Source organism: Acinonyx jubatus, chromosome C1, assembly GCF_027475565.1.
Source record: "Acinonyx jubatus isolate Ajub_Pintada_27869175 chromosome C1, VMU_Ajub_asm_v1.0, whole genome shotgun sequence".
NCBI lineage: Eukaryota > Metazoa > Chordata > Mammalia > Carnivora > Felidae > Acinonyx > Acinonyx jubatus.
This window is the reverse complement of record NC_069381.1, coordinates 139,458,931-139,484,097: the sequence shown is the minus strand read 5'-3', so window position 1 is coordinate 139,484,097 and position 25,167 is coordinate 139,458,931.

The following is a 25,167-nucleotide window of genomic DNA, read 5'->3' as shown; positions in this document are numbered from 1 at the left end:
TTTAATAAGACTTCTTGAGTTAATTTTGTTAATTTATATTTTCCTAGGCGGTCACTTATACCTAGATTTTAAAATTTGCCAGTATAAAATTGTACTATATTATCCTGAAATAAAAAAATAATATTCTTTATATACATCTTATATTCTCTTTCTTGGTCCTGTTTTAATGTTGTTTGTGTTTTCTTTTTATTTAAACGTACCAAAGTTTGTCTATTTTATTGGTCTTCTCCAATAACCAATTTTGAGTTTACTTGATTGATTTTGTGATTTCTACTATTTTTAATAAACAAGATAACACACCAAATAGCCACTTAAAGAACTTAATCCTTTGTGGAAAAAAATTTGACTGGAAATGTATCGATGATGGAAAAAACATCCAAAGAAGTCCTGCTTCCCAACAAAAATAAAAGTTTCAGGTTGCTTAAATTGTTCTAATCTCTCTCTTTTTTTTTAAAGTAGTAGAGAAACTTTATTCTATAGTGGTATTCACAGATTTGCAGATTTTCAAAGGTCTTAGGATCCATCCCATGAGAATGTCAATGGTGTTTTGCCTTTAACAAACTGACTTTGATGGAATTGCAAAGATCCCAAGCATAAAAGATGACTCCTGCTTTAGTTATTACTGTCAACTTCTCCATAATGCATAAAGTTATAAGGTGATAAGGAGAGTATATAATGCGCAGGGGAGAAGCCCACTTGGGTCAACCAACTTATATAGCAAAATAGGTAAATGATTTTGCGCTAAAATTATGTATCCATTTTGAGTCTGCACCTAAAATGCATAGAAGATTGGCTTCTTAGTAATATTTGTAAATAGCTGTATCAGTTCTTTACTGCCTCTGGGGTCCTTTTATGACTATCCCTGAAGAAAAACTTCAATAATGAAGGAGAACATAAAAATATTTGTATTTGGAATTAAGTTTTGCCATCACTTTCTATCTGTTTCCCTTCTTTATTTTTACTGATATGCATTTGGGCAAACATGAAAGCCAGAACTGATTAGAACAATAATTTTGTGGCCCCCAGAACACATGCTCAATCAGCACTGTTGTCTGGAAGCTGGACATTTATCTTTCCAAGCCAGGCTAACACCTAATTGTCTCCACATTGTGAGAAGTGTAAAGGCCATCACGACAATGGGGCAGAAAGTTTAGCCAATTCAATTTATTTAACACCTCATAACACTGTGGAGTTTTTCTTCACTGCCCAGGCTTGAAAAATTTATTATGAACCTTTAATCCCTCCCCCTGCTTTCCTGAGAGTTTTAAAGTGAAGATAAAACAACAACAAACAGAGTCTATAAAAGCGTTTCCACTGCAGCCGCACATGTTGCCTTGCACATGTTATGACTATAGGCTTGTCAGGGCCTTTAAAAATTTGTCCCAAATGTGTTAGTCATTTTAGACAGTCTTGTCTAGATTTTGGCTTTCTTATTTGAAAGAGATGTTAAAAGCAAGTCGACATTTATATGGATTATATTCCTTGCTCTGTCTTTGCTTTTTAAATATTTATATTATAGAAATATTTCCGTTAAATTAATTTAAATTTTCTATTAAATTAATTTAAATTTCTATTAAATTTATTATTAAATTTTAATATTTATATTAAAGATAATATAGTCACACAACAAAAAACCGCAAACACTATTACTTTTACCATAAAGACAGTACATTGACATGGGAAAAAATTAAAACATTACAGAAAAGCCTAAACTACACAGTAAAATTCCCTTGTTTTCATTTCTACTTTTTGCCTCAAGGTACTTTTTTGTCTTTTTTTTAAGTGTGAGACATGAATATTGACATGAATATCACCGATTACTTCAAAAGATTGAACTGTATTTACAAAACCAAAGCAATTAGTCATCAGTCACCAGATTCTAATGACAGATCAACAGACAGAAAATAAAACAAAACAAAACTCAGGAAAGTTTCTATGATGTCATTTCCAAAGGCAAAAAATGATGGCTTACTTTTCCTTCTATCCTAGTAAAGAACTAACAATGCATATTATTACTTTAAAGGGGGAAGATCCTTGCTTGTGAATGACACTGGACCATATAATTTATCATACGAATGGACAAAAGACATAAACCAGAACAATCCTGGATTGTTCTGGACATGTGGTCATAACATATAGTATATTCAGTCTGTTCAGTTTTAGCATTGATTAGTTACTGCCTGATACTGTTATTTTGTCTTATGTATGAAGTCTTGTTTTACAATTAAAATTTTTTTAAATTTAAATTTTTAATTTATTTTATTTGTTTTTCGAGAGAGAGAGGGTGCAAGCGAGCGAGGGGCAGAGAGAAAGGGAGAATCCCATGAGGGGCAGAGAGAAAGAGGGAGAGAGAGAAGCGAGGCTCACCCGAAGGTAGGACTCGAACTCACTGTAAGCAGGGTTCGAATTCATGACCGTAAGATCATGACCTGAGGCACAATCAGATGCTTAACTGAGTCACCCAGATGCTCCTTTAACAGTTTTTAAAATGTTTATTTTTGAGAAAGAGAGAGAGAGCATGAGATGGGGAGGGGCAGAGAGAGAGGGGCACAGAGGATCTGAAGTGGGCTCTGTGCTGACAGCAGGGCTCAGACTCACGAACCTGTGAGATCGTGACCTGATCCCCAGGTTCCCCAGTCTTGTTCTACATTTTAGCACTCAGTTACTTATTAACAGGTAAGCCAATATGCATCTAACAGAATGTTTAGTAAGAATTGATATGTATTAATGGAAATTGAATGACTTGTAAAAAATGATAGTAAAAATTCAATAAGTTATTTTTTTCTTTTTTGACAAAGACTTATTCTTAGACTTTTCTGCCTTTGCCTCCAGACTATCAGCCTCTTACTTGTGATTCAGTGGGTTGTTGGGTTTTCCAGTCTTTTTTCAAAGCTTCTGAAATCACATTGAGACAAACACAGGAGGCCTCCCTACCTGCTTCTGGGAGGTCTGGATTGGCTACCAATTCTGTGGCCCAGAATGTGCAGCAACCTGTCCTACTGAATTAACTGATGGTCTCACCATATTTTCAAAGTGGATGGACCCATTCCTGAGCTTCTAATCTATTTCTCTTGGCATATGGTTGTAGTATCTAATGCTTGTTTGCTTGCATTTATGGGATATGCCATCCCAAACAAATGAACAAAAAAACAGATTTAGTTTTTCTTTTCTTTTTTTTTTAACGTTTATTTATTTTTGAGAGAGAGAGAGACAGAGCATGAATGGGGGAGGGTCAGAGAGAGAGGGAGACACAGAATCTGAAACAGGCTCCAGGCTCTGAGCGGTCAGCACAGAGCCTGATGCAGGGCTCGAACTCACGGACCGCGAGATCATGACCTTAGTCGAAGTCGGACGCTTAACCGACTGAGCCACCCAGGCGCCACCCCCACCCCCCAAAAAAACCAGATTTAAAAAAAAAGTTTTTTAACGTTTCTTTATTTTTGAGACAGAGAGAGAGCATGAACAGGGGAGGGTCAGAGAGAGGGAGACACAGAACCGGAAACAGGCTCCAGGTTCCGAGCTGTCAGCACAGAGCCCGATGCGCGGCTCGAACTCACGGACCGCGAGATCGTGACCTGAGCCGAAGTCGGCCGCTCAACTGACTGAGCCGACCTGAGCCGAAGTCGGCCGCTCAACTGACTGAGCCACCCAGGCACCCCCCAAAAAAACAGATTTTAAAGTGAGGCAAGATAAGAGGGAACAATGATGATGATTGGAGGAAAAAACCTCATTAAAAGCATTTTTTTGTTGTTGTTTTTTGTTTTTTGTCATGTCAGAACTCCTTTTCACTGGAATTTCTTTACTTGCATTATTAAGTTTGAAAATGATTCTGCATTCAGAGTTATATAATAAGAGTCCCAGCCTGCTAGAAAGACTGTTGGGAAGACAAATGCTTGAGCAAATAAATTACCATACAGTATTGTAAGAACAATGATAGACTTATGATCATTTCTGGAGAGAGTGACAAGCCCTCTCAGGGTGGGAATGAAGAGTGGGGTGTGATGTTAGGGCAGGTGGATCCTGATCTGGGTTTTGAGAGATGGATAAATCCATTATGAAGCATAGGCATAAAAGGATCATGGGAGACTTGTATGCGTGTAAAAATCCCATAATTGAAGCGTTGGGTGTTGGAACTACTGTTAAAATTGATTTGTGTGGCTGGTTACGTTCTTTCACAAGAGGTATGAAAATATGAGTTATTTCTTTATATACCACATGTTTGTATAACAACTGATCCAAATGGTATTTGAGTGATTTTTCTGTCTTAATAACTATTACATTGCTGAAAAGATATAAATACAATTCACATAATTAAAAATACATATGTACAAATAAATGGAGTATACATATTTTATATATACTCACAATTCGATTCTGTTTCTCCTACGCATCTGTTTTTTAAAAAACTGTTTAGATCTCCATGGAGGTGCCCTATTTTGCAACAAAGTAAGGTCTTTGAGGTGCCCCAAATTTATAAACCAGTGTCCAGAGATTATAACTTCCTTAGTGAACCATAAAACACATATGCTCAAGTAATTAAAGGCACTTACGGGGTTAAAGCATGCTTGAAACTCCCAAACAAGTTTGTAAGTACTTTTCCAGAGAACCACTTGCCTAAGAAAGATTATGCCAGTTCTTCACAGAGCAGTGATTCGCACCACTGAACTCAAAATACCTGATGACTAGCTTTCCTCAACAGAGATTTGATCCTTTGTTTGTTTTGTCCACGATGAGAATATATTGTTGAACTTGAGCTTGGGAATACTGTGAGTTAGTAAGTGAGGGAAATAAGAGTTTTTTTTTTATATGAAATTTATTGTCAAATTGGTTTCCATATAACACCCAGTGCTCATCCCAACAGGTGCCCTCCCCAATGCCCATCACCCACTTTCCCCTCCCTCCCACCCCCCATCCACCCTCAGTTTATTCTCAGTTTTTAAGAGTCTCTTATGGTTTGCTTTCTTCCCTCTCTGTAACTTTTTTTCCCCCTTCCCCTCCCCTATGGTCTTCTGTTAAGTTTCTCAGGATCCACATAAGAGTGAAAACATGGTCTCTGTTTTTCTCTGTATGACCTACTTCACTTAACATAACACTCTCCAGTTCCACCCACGTTGTTACAAAAGGCCAGATTTCATTCTTTCTCATTGCCAAGTAGTATTCCATTGTATATATAAACCACAACTTTTTTTTTATGTTTTTATTTTTGAGAGAGATGGAGTACGAGTGGGGGAGGGGCAGAGAAAGAGGGAGACACAGAATCTGAAGCAGGCTCCATGCTCTGAGCTGTCGCCAGAGAGCCTGACGTGGGGCTCGAACTCATGGACTGTGAAATCATGATTGGGCTGAAGTTGAATGCTTAACCGATTGAGCCACCCAGGTGCCCCCAACAACCTCTTTATCCATTCATCAATTGATGGACATTTAGGCTCTTTCCATAATTTGGCTATTGTTAAAAGTGCTGCTATAAACGTTGGGGTACAAGTGCCCCTATGCATCAGCACTTCTGTATCCCTTGGGTAAATTCCTATCAGTGCTATTGCTGGGTCATAGGGTAGAACTATTTTTAATTTTGTGAGGAACCTCCACACTGTTTTCCAGAGCGGCTGCACCAGTTTGCATTCCCACCAACAGTCCAGGAGCGTTCCCGTTTCTCCACATCCTTGCCAGCATCTATAGTCTCCTGATTTGTTCATTTTAGCCACTCTGACTGGCGTGAGGTGATATCTCAGTGTGGGGAAAATAATTTGATTTGTAGGGAAATAAGAGTTTTAATTTTCCTGGTTAAGATTTATCACCATTCCTTGATGTTGCTATAACTAAATGTAGGATGTCTTCCCATAATGGTTTGATTTTGGTTTGTTCTCAATGATCTAGAGCCACTGATAGTTTGACAGGTCACCGCTTTGCTTGGTGCACGTCATGGCTTTGGTTTGTGGAAGGAAGTGACTCTGGTCATCTTGGAGTGGGCTTATTCCCTTTGTCAGTTTTTCTAGCTTCACTGTCTATAATGACTTTTTTTCACAACTTGATCAGGCCCTTTCCTCTCTTCAACCTTTTTCTTAGGGGAGAAAGAAGTGTAGTATAGCACCACACTGTGGGAATTGGTACTGGGGGGACCAGTGCAAGAACATGCTCTTAATTCTGTCTATTGCTGCTGTTGTCAGTAATAAAGTCCTTTATCGCTGACCCTAGGAGTCTCATTGTTTTCTTCCAGCACCCATGAAACTGTGGCAGGCTAACATGTTAGTTTGCAAGTTAGATAAAATCTGAGTCTTCACAGTTCTTGACATTTCTAAGACTCTCTGTGGTCTAATTTCTTTGCCCATCCATTAAATATGGGTGTTTTCCAAAGTTATGCCTCTGGCTCACTGCTCTTCTCTTTGCTCATCCTTTCCCTGGGTGATCTTAGTCTCGTGTGTAGTTCTAAATGATAGAGAAGGCCTTCCAAATCTGCATTTCTGGCCTCAAAACTCATTTGAGCTCTGGAATCATATATCCAACTCTGATGCTCAAACTTAACATGTTTCATACTAACTACTTGTACCTGCCTGGGTTCTCACCTCCTTCTTTACCTCTGTTAGTAATGGCCTTGACTTCTGTCCTCCTATAAAACCTCCACATTTTTATCTCTAGTACCACTGATTTTCCTTCTTAAATCATTTTCACTTCCAGCTTTATTATCACTACTCCAGTTTGAGTCCCCATTATTTGGTTCTCAGCCACAACAGGAGTGTATTTGCGTTCTCCACAGAAATAGAATTTTATATACATAAAGTACATCTGTACCTATATGTCTCCAATAGAAGATGGATGGATAGCTAGCTAGGTAGGTAGATGGATTTATTATAAAGAATTGGCTTATGCCATTATAGAGGCTGGTAAGCCCAATATCTGGTGGTGTGGGAGATGTAGGAAGAGCCAATATTTTAGTTCAGAGGCAGTCAAGTAGGGTGAAGCAATGTTGCAGATAAAGTTCAAAGGAAGTAGGCTGGAGAATTCTCTCCTGCTCAAGGAAGGATTGGCCTTTTTATTCTCTTCAGGCCTTCAACTGACTGATGAAGCCCTCACACAATATGGAAATAATCTGCTTTCCTCAAGTCTACCAATTTAAATGTTACTTTTACCCTAAAACGCCCTCACAGAAACACCCAGAATACCGTTTGACCAACTCTCTGGGCACTTTATGGCCTAGTCAAGTTGACACATAAAATCAACCATTACAAATAGCCTCCCAAATGGCCTCTCTGGTTTTATTTTTGTTTCTCTCAAATCTGTCCTCCAAAGACATCTATCCAAAAGACATATCAGACCACATGACTCTACTACTTAAAAGACATTCAGTGATTCCGTATTACCTCCAGAATAAAGTCCATACTCCTAAACTCAGCTAACACATAAAGATCTAGGCTCTTTGCCCATATTGCTGCAAATTAATTTCTTGCTACCCCTCACCTGACGTACTGTGCTCTGTTGTGACAGTTAGTGTTATAATTCCTTGGATGCATAAAGTCAAGACTTCTGTTCTCCTTCTAAGTAGAATTCTCTCCTGCTCCCCTGGCACTTGGCTAATTCCCACTTCTGACTGTCATGTCACTCAAGGGTAAACCCTACGGAGATGCCTGGCTCTTCCTGATTCCCCAGGGTGTTCTCTTCTGTGCATGCTATATGATCCATATTTTCACCATAGCTTTACTACACGATATTAGAAATAATTGTTTGTCAGTGTAAACATGGGACTGACAAGCCAACCTGTTTTATAAGGGAAGAGATTATGTCTTAATTTATCTTTGTAACCTCTGTGTCTGAATAGTGTCTGACCTAGTATTGCTCAATAAATGTTTATTGATCCACTGACTGATTTGAAGTCTACAGAAGCTCCATATTGGAGTGGGATGGAGGAAATAATGGAAGAGAAAACAGAGATCTGCTTTAGTGAAAACAAAAACTGGAACAAAAATTAATTGCACCATAAAGTTTTAGATTTTTTGGGAAAGTAACTTTAAACAACTTTTAACAAATCCAAAGCTTCTCATTGAGCATGAAGAATACCTGTAAGGGGGCGCTTGACTGGCTTGGTTGGTGGAGCATGTGAGTTTTGATCTTGAGGTTGTGAGTTCTAGCCCCACATTGGGTATACAGAATACATAAATATTAAACTTAAAAAAAAATACCTGTAGGACCAGAGGCTGCGTGTGACTTTCTTCATCATAATCACAAGGCCATTTTGTTCTCTCCTAGACATCTGTGGAGGGTTTGGGTTGTAGTGCAGGGATAAGCCTGACAACTGAGAACAGGAAAAAGTGATTGCTGTCACACTAGCAGGTAAGATCAGCTGACAGTTAAAAAAATTATTATTAATCATTATTATTGTTATTTTTAAAAGATTTCAAATGCCTGAGAACACTATAATTAGTTTTTTTGTGGCTTGTACTTAATACACAGGCACTTTTGCTGCGAGGCACTATTTAGTCCATACACCATATTCTGGGCACCAGAAACCATGGCAACCATGATTTCCGATCATTTGTAGGCAATTTAATTTGGTTTAAACATTTAGAGGCATTATTTTGCCAGTTATTTCTGGAAATGATTTAAAAAACACTTCAACAGGCATACATTTTATTTTCTTCTGAACCATTATCATTATGTTTCTTTCTTTCTTTCTTTCTTTCTTTCTTTCTTTCTTTCTTTCTTTCTTTCTTTTCTTTTCTTTTCTTTCTTTCTTTTTAAAGATTCTAGAGGTAGAGAGCGATTTACAGCCATAAGACTATTCATATATTTATGTACCATTGACTTAGTTTTTGAAATATGGCTCAAAGATTTCGGTGTAGAGCAGAGACAGGTATTATCTCTTAAAAGAAGTCATAATGCCCCTTTCTCATTTTCATGTAAGTTAACACCATGAGGAGTTCAAGTCCTTTTAAATCCTGAAATGCAAACTGAGATAAGAAAGACAATTACTGATGGTTTTACATGTGTGTTGGAAAGTAGGATGGTATCATATTTTATTATTAAATTTTTTTTTCAACGTTTTTTATTTATTTTTGGGACACAGAGAGACAGAGCATGAACGGGCGAGGGGCAGAGAGAGAGGGAGACACAGAATCGGAAGCAGGCTCCAGGCTCTGAGCCATCAGCCCAGAGCCTGACGTGGGGCTCGAACTCCCATACCGCGAGATCGTGACCTGGCTGAAGTCGGACGCTTAACCGACTGCGCCACCCAGGCGCCCCTGGTATCATATTTTAAAGCTCTTAACTATAGGAGGAAATCCAATTTCTAACAAACATCTTTTTAAATCCAGTATCTCTGTAGCTTTTCCATATATATTAGCTGAATCATCTATAGATTATGAAGATTTATATCACAAAATAACAGGCTGGGTTTCAATACTAAAAGCTCAGGAGGAACTACCATCCTTCACAGGCTTCTCAGAATTTAGAAGCTCCCATTCAGAATGACTCAAGATAAATTCCCCACATATCAAAACTTGTGGGTATATAAGGAAAATTTTCTTCTATCCAACTTGAGGAAGACAGTTTTGTTCTCTCTCATAGTCAGTGGGTGGGGGAGTGCTAGTACTTCTTGTTGATAAAATATTTGTAAGGCAATATTTTGAAAGTTATAATTGTGATGGTAAACACATTTATATGAAATTTAATGAGGCCAAGTGGGAATGTAGTTAAATATCTTCTTAGAAATTTTGGCAAGTTACAATGGAGATTAAGATTCTAAGTCATTTTAAAATAGGATTCAGTAATTTGTTATCTTTCAACCCTTTTGTAACTGTAGTGGGGAGTCATACAAAAAATACAAATATTAAGATTCCTCATGTTGATATTTGTTTGGCTTCTCAGTATCTCTAGAGCTTCTTTCTTTGTTCAGACCACACACTTGGCTAAATGTTATCATTTGAATTTTGATGTATACACTGGGTTTATTAGTGGCAGAAATATCTTTATAAATAAATTAGAAGAAATTTTAAAATGTTTCACTTCTGTATGTAAATATCTATTGGCACAAAGAGCCTCATTTCCTCAACAGTACTTTCATACTATGATAGAGTTTTGTAATATGCAGTAAATAAGCATTAAAAAATTGAGCAGAGAGTGCAGGGTGTCTTGGTCTAAAAAGAAAATCTCCATGGGGCTGATGCCCTTCTAAGCAAGTTCTATTAGGAATTGATGGGGCGCCAGGTGGCTCAGTCAGTTAAGTGTCCGACTCTATGTTTCGGCTCAGGTCATGATCTCACCATTGGTAAGTTTGAATCCCGTGTCGGGTTCTGCACTGATAGCATGGAGCCTGCTTGGGATTTTCTATCTCCCTCTCTCTCTGCCCCTTCCCTGCTTGCTCTCTGTCTCTCTGTCTCTCTCTCTCTCTCAAAATAAGTAAATAAACATGAAAAAAAAAAAGACTTGAGATTATTATTATTTTTTTAACTTCCAGATCATTCTCTACATTGTAATAGAAACCCAGAGGCCCTAAATATAAAGTCAGCTGGTACAAGTTACTTAAAAAAATTCACTTTGATTTTTGAAGCAAGGTAGTATGATAGGCTTTGAGTCTTGCATTTTATTTATTTATTTATTTATTTATTTATTTATTTATTTATTTAATAAATATTTATTTTTGAGAGAGTGGGAATGGGAGAGGGGCAGAGAGAGAGGGAGACAGAGGATCCAAAGAGGGCTCTGCCCTGACAGCAGTGAGCCTGATGCAGGGCTCGAACTCATGAACCGTGAGATCATGACCTGATCCAACTTTTTGTAGTCCTGCATTGTAAAAGCTCCCTCAACCCCCCATGTCTTAAGAAACTTTAGCTTCTGCCTGCCTGACCATCCCCAATCTGCTTAGGGGAGCTGGTTTCCCGCAGTGTGTCTAGGATGCCCCCTGTTTGCCTGGCCGCTCCTCCTAAGTCACACTAAACTCAGCTGCCTTATGGCAAGAGAGGCTTGATGTTCTCTCTCTGAGCAGCATTGGACAGTAAGATGCATACTTGACCAGTGCTGCTGCATTGTATCTGCCGGGTTCCGCTGATGGAAAGACTGCCCTTTGGCTGGACTGGCAATGAAAAATTCAGTTTCCTGAGAACCTGAGGCTGCCATGCTGCACCTACTCCCCCATCTTGACTTCTCAACCACCATTATGTCCTCCCTAGAGTGTTGAGAAAGATTTATCTCCCCTCTTAGGCTAGAGGTACTCCCTTTCTTTCCCATTGGATTTGAGATGTTGGAAGCATGCATCAAACCCTCCTTGTCCTTTTATCATGTTCTGGAAGTCTGTGTTCCTGTGTAAAGGTATACTTCCCTAGGAAAAAATAAAAGCATGCTCTTGGCCTCACCTAAGGACCTAGAAGATTCATCTTAAATTGGGCTAATTCCCTCTGCCTGATATGGTCATTGTGATCTCATCTTCTTCATTATCTAATTTCTCAGTCATCTTCTTAATGGCTCAGCTCTCTTCCTTCTGATTTCTGTGGATATATGACATCAGAAGTTACACAAATGATTACAAATTAGGTGGGGAGAAAAAAACCCAAAGTTTTATTTCCTTAATAGAACTTCATTCCTTTTTAAGCCACTGTTCTCACTTGGCAGTGGAAAACAACCTTGTCACCTTTATGTATTCTAGTCAACTGCATTTTAAATGTTTCTTTTGTGTAAATATTCAGTCAGGTTTGTGTATTATTTTCTCAGCTGCCCCTGCTCACTCTCTGGTCTTCTCTTTCCCCTGCTTACAGTCCTACTTCTGTTTCACTGGGCTCAAGGTTCCATTAGCTGGCTGTGGAGGGGAGAGAGGGAGTTTGCTTATGTGGATAGTATATGGTGTGGCAGCATGGAGGTTGGTTCACTCCCTCAGTCTCATTTCTCACCCAGATGCCAATGCAGTCCAGCTATTGATGTCCATAGTTGAGTGTCTAGATATGGATGACATCCAACATTGGCTCCTTTGTGTGTCATGTATGTCATCTTCTGTGTCCAGCTAGTGCCTTTTGTAGCATATTGCAGGGAATCCTGAGGAGGCAGCAATGCTTCCCTTTTGCTCTTTCCCATAGGTGCTGGCACCTTATTGGCCAGCAGCATGTCTCTGATCTTCTTGGATCCTCCTTGGATCTTACAAAGCCCACATCCCCCTGGATGTGAGGCAACAGTTTCTCCAGAGCTGAGTTGTTCTCCAGATGCCCTGAGATGGCCTTGTGCATCATGGTGTTCTTGCCCATCAACACAACAGCCCTCCCGCAGAGGCACGTGTGGATCCACTGCATCTGCTTGGAGCCCACCTAGTCTGCTCCCACAATGAAGCATTTTGGATAATCATCCAAAAGTTAGATTAGCTTTTTTTAAAAATGTTTTTTTCTTTAATTTATTTTTGAGACAGAGAGAGACAGAGCAGGAGCAGGGGAGGGGCAGAGAGAGAGGGAGACACAGAATCCAAAGCAGGCTCCGAGCTGTCAGCATGGAGCCTGACGCAGGGCTCGAACTCACGGAGTGTGAGATCATGACCTGAGCTGAAGTCTGATGCTCAACCAACTGAGCCACCCAGTCGCCCCACAAAAGAATGAAGAGCTCTCTCCAGGCATCCTCGTGAGAGTGACATGATCTTTAAACCCTGCTTGGCAATCCCTGATGCACTGCCCTGATGCCTAGGGAACACAGAATGACCTGGAAGTCCAACTACTTCCTTAAGATAAAAAGAGTCAGGAGAGGATATGAAGATTTATTCTACGTTGCTATCCTTCTCTTCTTGATGACAAAATATACAATAAGTTGGGAAATCATACTAAAGAAAAAGAGTGAAAACCATATGTGAAATACCTCCCTTCCTACTTCCTACTGTAATCCCAAGGGGAGGGTGGGTGCCTGAAAGCATCTCCCCATAAGTGTAGGGGTGATTTTGGATGGAGGGGATTGCCAACATCTTAAGGAAGTAGTTGGACTTCCAGGTTGCCCTGTGTTCCCTGGGCATCAGGTCAGTGCATCAGGGATTGCCAAACAGGGTTTACAGATCATGTCACTCTCACGAGGATGCCTGGAGAGAGCTCTTCATTCTTTTGGCTGGTCTTTTTTGGGGCTAACAATCTCAATCATCTCACGAGATACTTTCAAGTGACTATTGTAAGTTAACAAAAAAACTAGAAATCCTCACTTCCTCAGACTTGCTGCTTAGGAAACCAGAAGTGATGCTTGCCTAACCCTGCCTTACCTTGTTCCTTCTTCTCCCTGCTGACCCATTTCCCAGGCCCTCCTGGCATCCTCCTGGGTCTCCTGCTCACCATAGAAGTGGTTGGCAGTCCCCTACATCCAAAATCACCCTTACACTTATGGGGAGATGTTTTCAGACACCCACCCTCCCCTTGGGATTACAGTAGGAAGTAGGAAGGGAGGTATTTCACATATGGTTTTCACTCTTTTTCCTTAGTATGATTTCCCAACTTATTGTATATTTTGTCATCAAGAAGAGAAGCATAGCAATGTAGAATAAATCTTCATATCCTCTCCTGACTCTTTTTATCTTACAACTAGCTAGATGTGCACTGAACAGTTTTAACCGGAGTGTGTGTGTGTGTGTGTGTGTGTGTGTTGGGGATTTGTTTTGAAAGTGGAGAGTTGTTACAGGGAGAATGGAAGTTGGAATCATCACTCTACGTTTCAAGTTGCAGGGTGATGGAAATGACCCATTAGGGAGAGAAGATTTGATGTATGAGAGGGGAGAGCATTGCTGGAGGGATTCCTTAAACAGGAAGAGGGGTTATGGCTAGTGCTCTGTCGGTCTGCCTGCCTGTACCTTTTGCCTTTCAGTTGAAAGTCTCCTGCCTTGTTTACTTTTCCTTGATTACTGCTTTGGGCATTCGGAATAATGTTAACAGAGCAGTTAAGGATCAGAGACGAAATCAGAACTTTTGAGAGGTCCAAATTTTGCACTTTCTAGATTTTTCCCAACTTTATCTTGTGAGTTTAAAGTAGCAATATTCAGCCAGGAGAAAGCAATAAAAGCTTACAGATAGTCATGGGTAAGTTTATATAGTGATAAAATGCAAAAATGCAAACTTCTCCCATAATGGTAATTGTTAGTGTTGGAGTTGGGGAAGAAGCTGGGGCATGAATTCAGGATAAGAGGACCAGGGGGTCAATGTCAGAACAAGGTTGAGAGTGCCTTATTGAAATTATTTTATTTCTAAGTCCAGTGAGTTGTTGTAGCATCATTGACATTGAAGGATATTATCACAACTCCCTGAACTTGTTAATTATTCAGCAGTCATTCCTATTTGGGATGAACATGTGCATCTGTGCTTTGCTTTCCAAGAATGAAAATTATGCTTGTTTTACAACTGCATAAAGTTTAGCATAATTGAATGTTCAGGTAACTGCTTTAAAATCCTGTTCTACAAAAGTGATATCATTTTGAGCTCAGAAAGACAGGGGTAGGAAATCTTCTTAGGCTTCAATTGCTGAATGCACAGAGTCCTTAATAAACTATCTAGACATATCAAGAGTCAGAAGTGGGTTTCTTTTAGTGGAGGGGTATGATAGATCAACAGGGCTGTCATCAGAATGTTAGGAAGACGGATTTGGCAAGGTCCAATAAAGAAAATAGCAATGCTAGGTGATCTAGCAAGAGACAAAGATGTCCAAATGGAATGAAAGAGAATGTAGGCAGGAAGCCCCAGAGGGGTTGGAAGTTTGGAGACCAGAGGAAAGGGTGGAACAGAGGCAGAGGGTGATACCAAAAGAGGGCCAGATGTCCAGCGGGGTAAGGCAAGCTTGACAGGTCTCACAGGTTGAAACAAAACGTTAACTAGAAGCCTAGAGAGAGGTTAGAAATAAGGTGGTCAGAATCCAGGCAAGAAAGTCAGTAACATTTATGGGACATGAGAAGCAACAAAGATCAAGAGCTCAAAATAGGATTCTAAGCCCAAAACTTTCTAAGAAGGAGACCAGATATGGCCTTCATGATGGAGATGAATAGGTTCTTGTGGTTACTAAAGTGAGTAACGTGGACAAGGTATTCTAATGCTCACTCTCTACAATATTACACACACACACACACACACACACACACACACACACACACACGGAGAACAGAAAAATTAAAGAGCACAATGTTCACAAAATCCCTGAGAAGTAGAAGGGAAATATGAATGATTTCATTTTCTTTTTGCTTCTGTATGCTTTCTGAATGAACATGTGTTATTTAAAAAATAATAATATAAAAATTAAAAAAAAATTGATCCAAATGAATTGCAATGTATATATATAGAGAGTGAGAGACTTTGGTATTTTGTTCAGTGACTGGTGATTGATCTTGCTTAGATGGGGCTCAGGTGTAAAACTAAATTATTGCAGGGCACAACAGATTCTGTTGGAATTGTGTAAAGCCCATATTCAATCTGCTTGCCTTTTATCTTGTAGTGAACATTTCTTAGTGGACTGGTAGAACAGCCACTTTTTTCCAAAACAGTCATTTAGACTGGATCTATCTAGGATAAGATGAAATAAGAGTTGGAAATTATCGAGCTGTGGTGATTAATTGGAAGGATTCAAACTGAATAAATTAAGATACGGCCCCAATCCCTATACTCAGCTGGGTACTTTTTATTGGCTGATTGAGCCCATAATGGGATAATAGAATAAGAAGAATGTTGGGATTTATTTTTTAGTTCATTTTGCAAATGAGGAAAGCCTTAGGCAAAATTCCTTTTGTTCTTAATGCCAAAATATTTCACCATTAACCTAACACAAAATGTATTAGATAATAATTTTTTAAAAAATACTGGACCAATAAACCTCATAAAATTTAAAAATGTTTCCTGTCCCAAATATTTTCATTAACCGCAATGATACAAATAGAGCCAAAGATATCAAAAATGAAAAGATAAACAAATTCTTCTCAGTTAAAGCTTTTATTCATACCTCAGGAATTGGGTTATAAGAAAATAAATATTTGGTTACATGAATGAAATGGACTATTCAGATGTATTACACACACACACATGTACGTGACTAATTATAATTCTTTGGTCCAGCTGGAAAGTCAGTTTGAATACACTCATGATTTTAACCTGTTCTTGTTCGTGTGTGTCCTCTGAATTTTGGAAAGGCATAGTTGCATTAGGACAATAATAGGATGGTTTGGCCATAGATTTGGATGTTAGATAACTCGCATGCTGTGTCTTTAATTAATGCAAGGCCAGTTATGTTTAGCAAGGGATAACAAATGGACCATTGTCATGCTCAGTAGGTTCATACCACCCTTACCCATGGGTTGGGTGGATAAAGATCACAAAGGAGCCCCTAAGGAATATAATGATGCTAAATAGACCCTAAATGTGCTATTCCCCACATAAGCACCAATTGAGGTTGTAATATGGACTCTGCTAATTACAAATCCTTTCTATTCCTTGCTACAGTGAAATAATGAACCTCGTTTAATATTGTCATTAACATGCTGTGAGCCCAGCGATTACTCCCATCCACAAATAGTCTCCGTGTGACCCCTAGGTGGGCGGTGGACAATGCATGTTTTTTGATTCAGTTATTTGCTCTGTCATGAAGGCTTTGGATGAAATCATTCAGGCTGAACGAAATTTGATTGTTAGGAGGACAGGTCTGGGATGGTTAGACCAAAGAAGCAGCATTCATTTATGTATTCCCATCTTTTATGTTCTACTTAACAGATACAACTCCTGATAACACCAGCTTAGGGATAAAGATGTGCCATTTTTTCCTAGTTGATCCTACCATCGATCCTCTCCCATATATTCGTACAGACTTTCTTACTTCTGGAAGATAGTTATGTGACTGCCCTAGTCACCCTTCTTTTATGGGTGTGCATGGGGACACTGAGCCCCAGCATCCAGTGTCCTGCAGTCTTGGCTCCCCTGTATCACCATCACTGCCCTGTTGGTACTGTGCGTTGCCTGGGCGTAGAACTGGAGACATTGGAATGGCTTCCCTAAACTTCAGTTCCAAAGTGGGATGTCCTTTCCTTTCCTTTTTCTTTATTGAGGGTTAAGCCGTTCAGGCCCAGGATCCAGGCTACATGGAATCCCATAAAAGCCCTGGGCCTTTTCTGTGTGATCCTTTATTTTTGTTCTAAGCAACTGGTAGAACCTAAACAAGTTTGTCTTTGTGCCTTCCCCATGTCCTCCTGCATCTGTCCACTTAGGATCAACTATCAGATTCCCTAACCACTGGGAGCGGAGTTGGACAGAGATGCCCATGATGGCTTCTTGTGAGCTGCTGTGTGCTGGCACCAGCTCACCACTCTCTATGGGGGTCTCTCACTTTGTGTTGTGCTCCTAATTACAATTAGGAAGTTAAAATGCAGGGGAGTCAACAGTACAGAGGCGTACTTTGCTTAATGCAGTAGAAATGGCCCTGAAAGTTGCACCTGAATAGAATATTTATTAATCATAAGGGAGGTCATTATTTCAGAGAAAACTGTAGTGAAAAGCTTAGTAAAGCAAAGATTTCAAAAAATATATATGTATTTTTTCAAAATAAGCCATGCCTCCTGATTTATCAGACTTACATACTTGGAGTTTATGTTTCACATTCTCTTTAAAGTAATATATGCCTATAAAACTAAAAAAACCCTTAATTTTATGGGGGGCTGGGACTTGAGCAGGAGTCTTTCATGAATCTTTCATGGTTTTAAATGTTTTTTTTTTTTAATTTTACTTATTTTGAGAGAGAGCGAGTGAGAGAGAGAGAGAGAGAGAGAGCTCTCATGAGCATGTGAGCAGGGCTGGGGCAGAGAGAAAGGGCGAGAGAGAATCCCAAGCAGGCTCTTCACTGTCAGCATGGAGCCCGACACGGGGCTTTATACCATGAACTGTGAGATCATGACCTGAGCTGAAATCAAGAGTCAGACACTTACTGACTGAGCCACCCAGGTGCCGCTGAATCTTTCATTTTTAAAGTTGTATCCTTCCTTTCAGATGGAAAGATGACTGGTTTCTTTGGCAGCTTTTGACAGGCCCCTAGGAGTCACCTGCAAGGACATGTTTTCTGGGAGAATCTGCATTTCTTATCATGTACTTCCTCTGTTCCTTTGAACGGAGGCATAAGGAAGTAGGGAAGTTGGATTTGGGCCCTTGTTCTACCCTAGATGGCTGCATGGTTTGAACAAATGAAAAGGCCTGAGTCTCCTTTTTTTTAGTAAAATGAGAAGAGTCTGCTTAATGATTGCTAAATTTGCATCTGGTAGTGCAATTTTAAAAAACAAAAATGTGAGTGTCCATCTTTGAAAACACCACCAAATCATGAATTTCTCTATTCATATTCAAATGCTAACTACTAAGGACACATGTGCATTTACGAAGGCAAAAAATGGCACAGAACTTTGGGGAAACTTACATATTTAATAGAGCTAAACAATTCATGCCCAGCAGTGGCAAACTGCATTCTTGAGTAATGGTGGAATGTATTTTCTCAGGTGATCACTTAAACTCAGTTCTACTGGGGCTTAATTAAGGAGTGATGTCTGTAGTCATGAGCAATTCTGTGGAGTAAAATCACTGAAGAAATAGAAATGCCCAAGAAAGCATTGCCAGTCTTTGGCATTGGAGGAATAATGTGGTTTAGTTAGTTTGGGTTCTTAAATTTGAAGGAGATTCAAGACTGTTGAATGGATCAGGGGTGAATCCCAGTGGCCTTGGCCTGTTGGAAAGAGCCAGGGAAGTTGATTTTGTGTCTGGGCTGTTGGGCAAGTTCCTGAAACCAATTTTCTGCTGGAAACAGTGTGTGTCCTTCTGGCAACAAGCTGCTTGAGCAATGAGCTGTCACATTTCAATGCAGAAGCCTTTTGTTTGGCAATGAGATAATTTTTGTTCTTATTCTATCAGGAATCTATTTAGAAATTCAGCATAAATGCATTTGGAGTATACTAGCTTCTTCACGGGGGAGCTAAGCTCCAGAGCAAATCATAATGTGTTTTTTTTTTCCCTCTACCTTCTCATGTGCACCTCCTCCCATATGACATGTTTTGATACAGGAAAAAGAACACCAAAGGAAACCTTGAAAGGTGGTTCTCAAAGCACAGTATTGTGCAGAGTGTAAAGAAGTACGTCCACTCCTTGCCCTACCGATGGAGGCCAGAGAATGATTTAGAAGCTGAATCTGTATATATCCGTCACTGGAGTTTTGTTGTCATCTACTGGCTTTTGCACTAGATAAGCTTTATCAGCCTTCTCAGCTTTAAACATCTAAGATACTCAGACAAAACTGGTAGTAGTATAAAGGATATGCTCAAATTAAAATTGTTGAGGGGTCTGCAAAGACCAACCATCCAATTTGCTTTATTTTTTATCTTTATTTTTATAGTGTGAATTGTCCATTTGTTCTTACATGCTACTAGAATGGCCTTTAAGCACACTTTCCAGTATCATTTTGTGATCCTCTATTGCGTATGCAAGGAAAAACAGACAAGAGAAAATTACATTGCTTTTAAGGTGGCTTAGATGCATGTCTTCTAATATAGAGCTTAGTGTAAAATGTAATTTGAACAGAATCATGGTGTCTTCCTTCCTTTCCAAGAAATTCCTGTTCACTTATCTTTATTTATGTACCAATAGAGACCAAACTGCAGCTTTTCCTTTACATTTCCTTATATTTTCTCTGTTCACCTAACCTTTCAACAACCCTTTTGGATTCAACAGAGCATGTAATTATTGCACCATATAGAAACAGTTGGGGGAAACAAATGGCATAGTGCAAAAGGTGTAATTTATGGTGGTAAGTCATCCAGAAAAACGTGGCAAGAATGTTCAATTTATTTTAAATATCTTAATGCCATTGCGTTTTTTCTTTCAATTGTGCACATTAAATTCTTTGTGTGACACATGAAAATTTATTAAACACAAGATTATATAAAACTCCAGCAGAAGTTGCCATAAAAATTGAAATGTCCCAATTTAAATGACAATAGGAAACCAGCGGGGTTTAAGGCATTTATTTTCTTGGTTCAAATATGTGACTATAACTAGAGTCACGACATTTTCGTTTGTCAGCAGCTCAAATCACTTCTTGTGTTCTTCAATCTTAGAAAGAGACAAAGGTGAGATTCTGGCCTTATAGAGCACCAGCATGAAGTAAGAGTGTGTGCGCATGCATGTGCGGGTGTATGTGGGGTGGGAGAATGGAGGTACTACTGACACTTGGCTGTGATGTTAATTTTATCTCAAAATCTGCTGTAGAGAATATAGGACTGTAGCAATGTGAAAATAATGCACTCATCTGGTCATATTACCAGATATATGTTTGTGAATATGTAAGTGTATGCATATGTGTGTGTATACATTGTAAATTTATAAATAGTATGCTAACATTTAATTCAGGAGTGAGTATTTCCAAAATAAGCAGAAGTAGAGTATAGTATATGTGGAAGCATTATTTTGAAGTGTTTACTTCATTATTTAGGTTCTTTGGCTTCTATTAAATCCCAGTGTTCAACTATGGATTTCACTATGTTTTAGCTCAGGTGCTCTCAACATTGGATTTAATAGATTATCATCTAGGGAACCTTAAAAAATTCCAATGCCAGGACTCCATCTCTGGAGATTCTAATTTAATTGGTCGGGGAGGGGGGCTGGGCAATGGTAATTTTTAAAAGCTCTCTTGATGAATCTAATGTGCAGTCAGGGTTGACAGTCACTGCTTTAGCCAGGCATTCATTGTCAAGCCATCACTGGCAATACCTAACAACCACCACATGGTGATCTTGAGTTCGCTCTGAGATCTTTCCTGCCATGGTGACTGTGGAAGCCCAGAACTGCTGAAGTGTGCCAAAGGGTGCCATCTATAATTTCAGGCAAAAAAACAAAAACAAAAACAAAAACAAAAACAAAAAACAACCAGGAAAGGCAGTGCCATGGAAATGACTCAGGAAGGACCAAGCGTTAGGTGATTTGCACATGATTATAAGCCGAGGTAGATTCAGGCCTTGAATCCAGATCTTCTGTGGTGATAGGGTTGAATGTGAGTCTTTGGAGTCAGATGGGTGTATCGGTTCCTGCACTAACTGGCTGGTTGAGTGACAATGGGTATGTCATTTATTTGTCAGTCTGGTAAAGACTTTGCGTCTCTTCACTTTTGAGCCAGGTATGTTTGGGGAAGAAAAATGTAGTATCAGTCTTAATCTTATGTGGCAGGTCTTAGTTACTTAACCTCTTTTGGCCAAAGTTTTCATACTTATAAAATGGAGGTAATTATTATCATGCCTACTTTATAAGTTGGTTGGTTGAAAGGATTAAATGATGTAATAAATGTAAAACTACTTGTGACAGTACGTCACACATAGTATCTCCTTAATATTATTGTTATTATTACTGTTTTTGACTCCACAATCTATTCTTTCTCTTATACTATGCCACTTCCTCAGAGTCTGTACATAAATCTCAATTTTAAGTATTTTTTTTCTCATGAGTTGGAATATTTTACTCCTAGGAGAGGACACTAAATCTGATTCTTTTCCTTAACACTTAATGTGAATGATGTGTTATTTTTCCATTTTCTTTAATAACAGTTCCTTGGATGACTTCAGTTGCCTTTTCTTCTAAGCCAACTACAGATGTAGAAAATATGTTTCTTATTGCTTACTTTTTCTTATGTACTAGAAATAAAAGAGGCTAGGTGTAAATAGAATTAATATACATTTATGTCAGTGCTTTGAAAATACAACTCTTGCTATAATAATATTAACTGCTATACAGTGCTTAACACATGCCAGGTAGAGTTTAAAATGTTTTACATAAAATATTTAAAAAACTTTTTATTATGGAAAATTCCAAACACAAACAGGAGTACCTATGGATGGAGAGTGTATGAACCTCCACGCACTTAGGATTCATTTTTAATTATTATTCCCTCATAGCCAGTTTTGTTTTCTATAGCCTTCAACCCCACTCTCTTAATATCATTTTTCTCTAAGTAGTTCTGTATGCATCTCGAAAAGATAAAGACATTTCAAAAAAAATATTCTCACAGTACCAATATCACACACAAATGTATAACCCTTATAAAAAACTCGTATGTTCAATAATTTTAGTATCCCTATTTTACAGATGAAGAAATTGAGGCACAGAGACATTAAGTAACTTCTCCAAGGTCACACAGCTAGTAAGTAACAGAGGCGGAAGTTGAGACTATGTGGTCTGGCTACACGATCTGTGTTTTTTAACTACTTTGACGTACCAGCTTCTCTAATGAAGAAAATGCAGTGTACAATAATTTCTTTTTGATGCATGGGAGGTTTCAGTGTTCTTAACGGCTTAATTAGATGGGTGTTCTATTGTGCATGAGGATTTGGGTTTGGTCTTTGCAGTTGCATGGACTTAGGTTTCAGACAGACTTGAGTTTGAATTCTGGCTCCATCACTTATTAGTCATGTGACTTTGTGCCTATTATGTATCCTCCATCAACTGCAGTTCCTTTGTCTATTGAATGATGGTGTAACAATAGCCACCTCATGAAATTGTCGTGAGTTCATGTATGCAGCATGCTTTGTACTATGCCTGACACATATTGGTACTTCCGCACTATAATATGGGTACATCAGGTAGGCACTTAAGTATCTCTAGGAAGACAGGTGTATATTTCTAGATGTTTGCAGTATTTAAGTATTTAAATTCTAACGTTCGGAAGTGTTTTTTTTTTTTTTTTTTAAACCTTTGAAAGGATGTAGTGCACTTGATTAGATTGACTCTCTTTCCTTGATTGGTTAGGCAGCAGTCCCTTAAATGGCCAAGAAATACCTTGATATAGACTTAGTGCAACTGATTTAGAAATCTCTCCTGGGGCACCTGGGTGCCTCAGTCGGTTAAGCATCTGACTTTGGCTCAGGTCATGATCTCACAGTCCGTGAGTTCGAGCCCCGCGTCGGGCTCTGTGCTGACAGCTCAGAGCCTGGAGCCTGCTTCAGATTCTGTGTCTCCTTCTCTCTCTGCCGCTCCCCAACTTGTGCTCTGTCTCTCTGTGTCTCTCAAAAAATAAATGTACAAAAATTTTTTTTAAAAAGAAATGTCTCTTAATTTCCAGCTGGGAAACTGCCACCTTGTTAAAGCAAAATAAATGTTATAATATATTAGCTCATATAAGCAAAGGAGCATAATTTTCAATGAATGATGTGTCTCTCTTTGAGCTACTGTAAAGTCATTTGTCAACATCCTTCCTAAGGATACAGTGAAAATTCTCACAGAACACGCATGTGCATCTTTTGTTGCCTGGCTTTTCCCACTCTAGCCTTCAGCTGGTTTCTGTACTGTGAACAATAGGATGAAGTGTGAAGAGTGTTAAAAACAGGAGAGTGTAAATGTGTGTGTGTGTGCGTGTGTGTGGATGTGTGTAGGAGTCCCTGTGTGTGACTGCCTTTAAAAATTAAATATAAATTGTTTCTTGATTACTTACTATTTTGGAATTTATGTGCATTCTTATACACCACTACTTTGGATAAGCAAGGTTTGATCCTTATTTTATGGTATTTTCCCTCTGTTCTGTACCATCTGATGTTCAGAAACTGTATCCCTTTCCAGATCTTCTTTATTTTTTCCTTGTTCATGTTAGTGCTTCCCAGGATTTGTACTGAACAATTCAGTCTTGTCAAAGAAGAATCATGCTTTCACAATATTGTACTTAATTGTGTGGACTGTTACTTCTAACCTGTGTGATTTATATTCCTCGCACACTTTGTCAACAATAGCATTCCTTTTAATATTCCCACTAGGTAAGAACAACACCTTATAACCTTGTTCTCTCTCCTTTCTCTTCTTTGTTAGGTAGAAATGAAAGGGTTACTTTGATTTATAAGTAGCAGCCTAACTTGGCTCTCACCTTCAAGATATCCTTTCACAGTGAAGAAAGCAAATGTATTTTCTCTATATAAACATTATATTAGAGAATTTTCTTCACATGTCCTTAAACATCTTGCTCCTCGGTTTTGAATCCCTCCCTTGGCATGGAAAGGGAGAACTGTGGAGGATGCTGATTCTTGGAAATTCTCTGTTGAAGCCACGTTCTTGCCTCCAGCAGTGTATATATGGGGGGCATTAGGTTGCATGCCTTTTCTATAGTTGTGTCAGGATAATAATTCATATTGTCTGATCAAACATTTGGTAGGGCTTGGGTGTCATGCCTTCCTTTTAGAATTTTGCATTGACGTTTTCTGAATGACATAAAGACCACAAATTATATTCAGTTATGGGAACTTGATCCTAGGCATAAAATTAGAAAATTGGGGATGGTTTGTCACTTGGATGAGTTTGGTTTTGCAGTCGGCTGATGCTCCATTTTATCTATCTATCTATCTATCTATCTATCCATCCCTATCTTTCTACAATCACTTTTTTGAAGGTGATACTTTTTGTACAATAAAATGCATCAATTTTAGGTAGAATTCATTGACAAATGTATATATTCAAGTAACCACCACCCCAACCAAGTTATCGAACATTTCTGTTACGTCTGATCTTTTCTTATGCCCTTTTCAAGGTGATAAGAATACCTTTCAGAGACTGTCATTCTTAGATGAAGACACATTATCAAAACCCAGTTATAACTGTGTGGCTAAGACTGGCTTTACTTTAACAAAGGCAGCATTCTCTATAATTACTTTATTGTAAGTAGAAACATGCAGGGACTAAAGGAGTTGCTACTCTTGACTGGCAGCTCAGGGGAGGAGGGGAGGAAAGGGTGGAAGTGATGGATGTTGGGTGGCAGCTTATGCACTACAGTCAGCTCAGGATGCTGGCCTCGGTTTTCGGTTTTCAAGGGACATGCCTTTCTGTGGCTTTAGCAAAAGGCATGAATTACAGCCGATATCTGCAATGAAGGACAGCAAGATGACCCAAAAGGAAAAATGTCACATGTACTAGAGGTCAGAGAGCCTTGCTGAATTGTTATTCAATAAATGCAAGATTGGTAATTAATTATTATTCAACAAAAGCAGGTTTGGTGCAGAGACCAAAGGCAGCTGCCAGAGAGCCAAAAGATGTTAGAGGTATCTCAATAATAGAGAGCATACCGAGTGTATAGAGTATACTGGTCAAGGTATTGGCCCTTTATTAAATCAAAACAATTCTGTCTGAGCAAGGCAAAGGTGAGACTTTACAATGGTTGATGTAGTGGGTAGGGAGGGTGAGACAAAGGCAAAGAGGCTGGTGATCCCAATTAAAC